The sequence below is a fragment of the Amblyomma americanum genome, chromosome 2, assembly GCF_052857255.1.
Source record: "Amblyomma americanum isolate KBUSLIRL-KWMA chromosome 2, ASM5285725v1, whole genome shotgun sequence".
NCBI lineage: Eukaryota > Metazoa > Arthropoda > Arachnida > Ixodida > Ixodidae > Amblyomma > Amblyomma americanum.
The window spans coordinates 123,385,320-123,388,690 of NC_135498.1; the positions used below are offsets into that span (position 1 = coordinate 123,385,320).

At 43.8% G+C, this 3,371-nt stretch overlaps 1 pseudogene; it reads right to left on the reverse strand.

Annotated features, from left to right (window-relative positions):
• Positions 1-294: 294 nt before the first annotated feature.
• On the reverse strand, positions 295-2,890 carry LOC144119050 (uncharacterized; annotated as a pseudogene).
• Positions 2,891-3,371: the final 481 nt, after the last annotated feature.

The following is a 3,371-nucleotide window of genomic DNA, read 5'->3' on the forward strand; positions in this document are numbered from 1 at the left end:
CCAACTTTCATAACTAGCGAATGGAAGGCAGGAATTGTAAACTTTTTGGCACAGACTTAGCCAACTAACCCGGCTCTCCAACCAACTAGGCTTTGTGCCATCCGATAATTGGGAATAAAGTTATAGCAAAAATACCAAACAAAACAAAAAATGTTTAAGAATTACCTGCATTTCTTGACATAAAACATTATTACCTCAAAATTTACCATTCGATTTCATTCATCCTAGTTCATTGCACAGGCTGGTTGTAAAGTAACGAGCGTTCACAGTTTCATTGAAAAATACTTACTCCGTTCGAAGTTATAACTGTTTGTGCAACAAATTGTGCAAGAAATAAAGTTTTGAGAAAAACAGGATTAAAATTTTTTAATCCTTGTAAAAAACAAGATCACAAAGCCCTAGGATGTTAAAATCCACCAGGTTCACTGCGAGGGGTCTCCTTTTGGCTTTTGCTGCTGCCCGTCGTTTCTTGCGGAGATGTTTTACCTCACCCCTTGATTGACGCTGGGCCTTCTTCACATGGTACTGGTCACTGGTGCAACATGCTACAACAGTATAGTGGCCAGGTTCGATGCCTGCTTCCCTCGAAATATCTGCTGTACTTATGTTGCCATCATTGAAGTCGCACACAGCATCATATAAACAAAACGTAGGATGGGCAGGCTCATGTGGACGTCTTTGGGAACCCGCTGCCAAATCATACCGTTGAAACTCTCGTTAGCATTTTCGGTTTTTCCACCCAGGTACTTCTTTAAGAGCTCATCCGTACAAAGGTCAGTACACACCGGCTTCACTTTGTTGAGTACCTTATTGGAAAGGTCTCCCTTGTGCTTGTAGCATCCACCACCGAGTGCATTCCGTAGGTTAAACACGCACCAACTCTCAGTGCCAAGAGGGCATAGACCATGCCTTGGTGTTTCATCTGTTGAACTGCACTGAAACAGTGTCGCTAATGCAGCTTGCTTCATGGCTTGCAGGTCTCCCACATTCGCTCTGATGGCAATAGCATAATAGTTCTGCAGCCGGTCGATGAGGACATCCGTTAACTTTCCTTTGCCTCCAAGCCCAGGAACACTTTTTTTTAACTTTCGTAGTCGGCCTCCTACACGCTTCTGCACGGGCCCAATGCACTCCAGTTTGCACACGCTATTTGCGTCATATATGTCCTTTATAGCCGCGTGGCTTTTGCAGTCGCCATCTCTATAGAAGTCTACATATTTTAAAGCACGTCTTCTTTCTGCACGCTCAAACATACGATAGAGCCCTACTGCTCGATACCACCAGCACTACCGGTGTAGTTCGCTTGGCACTGAGTATGATTTGCCTTGCACTCCAGATATTCAGTGCTTCATGGGTTCAACTTGCTTTCGAATGGAATTCCCTACATTTACTTGACATGCCTTCAACATCAATAACTTTCCTAGTATCAATGGATATCAAGGACAAACAGCCATTCAATGATGAATGTCAACGTCTTTGCCATGCGCAATCTCGTGAAACACCACACTCAGTACTTTGCACAACCCAACGCACTTCAGCAGCGGTATTCATCATTGACATAGACGCAAAAGTCTGTGCAGCTTTATAGAGCTTTTCAGACAACTTTTGGTTTGGTAGGCAGAATGCCAAGGCGGCGGTGGCATGTTCATTACTTTAGTCAGCGTTACAGCTCCAGAATATCCCTTACCCAGCTGACGCATTGCGTAGACAGGACGCAGGTTATTCTCAATAGCACTTCTAGCCTTTTTTGACGATTGAATAAAATGTGCATATGTGCACGCATCACATAGAACAGCATATGCACATGATATTCCAAGCTGCGAGCATTCTTTCAATCTGAGCGACGTCTTCCTGCATTCCGGGCAGGCCAGTTTTACAAAAACAGATGATAGGATCTCCATATCAATAATCCTACTACCTTGCAATAGACGTTCTTGCAGCGGAACTTCACAATTGTTCTTCAAGTTCCCAAGCTTTGCAGCACTCGCCGATACTTTCACGTCCGCATGGTCTTCGGTCGGAGCGTTCCTCGTGTGTTGATTGCCAAGAAACTTCCGTTTCAAACGCCTTTTTACCCTAAACTTGGCCATGCCTTCTTTAAAAATGTCCAGCCTCTGTACCGTTGCTAATAAAAGTAATACCTATAAGAAAGGGTGAATCCGGTAGCATTCAAAGTGGTAGCACAAAGCGCACGCAAAGTAAACTACTGAGACAATTGTAGCGTCATGCATCCTCCTCGCGTAAATTTAAAGCAATGTTTAATAAACGGAAGCCTTACAAATTGTCTTTAATAATCTTTCACTTATCAGAATAAAACATAACAGAAAAGTTTCAAGAGACACCGTTGATTATCGCTGAGGTATCAGTTTCTGTTATCAAACAACATCAGTTTCGGTTTCAGAACTGTTTACCAGCTGTTCGAAAGTTGGCTATGACTTTTGAACTAAATAAGATACGAACATGATTCTTGCAGCAAAATATTTTTGAATGTTTGAAGGAATTATCGAAATCTAAGAAAAGAAAATGTCACTTTTACAAAAAAAAACTACCTTTCGAATGTGGTGACATACCTGAAGGGTAAAAGAAATGATGATAACCTTATTTTCATCCTCAGAAATCTGGGCGGAGGGGGGGGGGACGAAAATAAAGAGCCACCATATGGCCAGATGTCCAAGGGACAGGGTGGACACGGATGGATGAACTGCGACGCGTCGCTGGCGTTGCGCCGAAGGAAGCGGTGGAAGGAAGGCCTTGTCTCCAGACTGCACAGCTACTCTGGTAAAGTGACACTCTAGGTACCTCTTTGTCGCTCACGAGGACAAACGCGTCACCCCTCTCTTTGAGATGGACTGCGCTTGCTCCTTTCTTTCAGTCTTTTCCTTCCAGGCTTGAAATTATGTAAAAAGAAAAAATTGCACAAATTTATGCTGAGAGACCACACTACGAGTGGATTTGATTTGCTATGTTCTCAATCATTTGCATGACATTCTTGAAGACTTAAGGCAGCCAGCTGTAGACTCTGACCAAAAAGCGGAAGTTAATCATTCTCTACACGACACACAGCTACTAAATGACTGCTCAGACTACTTTGAAGACAGCACGCCGCCACGGTGGCTCAGTGGTTACGGCGCTTGGGTACTGACCCGAAAGGACGCAGGTTCAATCCCAGCCGCGGCGGTCTCATTTCGTTGGAGGCGAAATTCTAGAGGCCAGTCTACTGTGTGCGACGTCAGTGCACGTCAAAGGACACAAGGTACAGCGTTCCTTGTAGTCATGAGTCATTTTGAGGCGTTAAACCTCCATGAACGTAAAACCCAAAACACTATCAACACTTACACTTCACTACTGTCGTCAGTCTAAGCTTTAAAAAT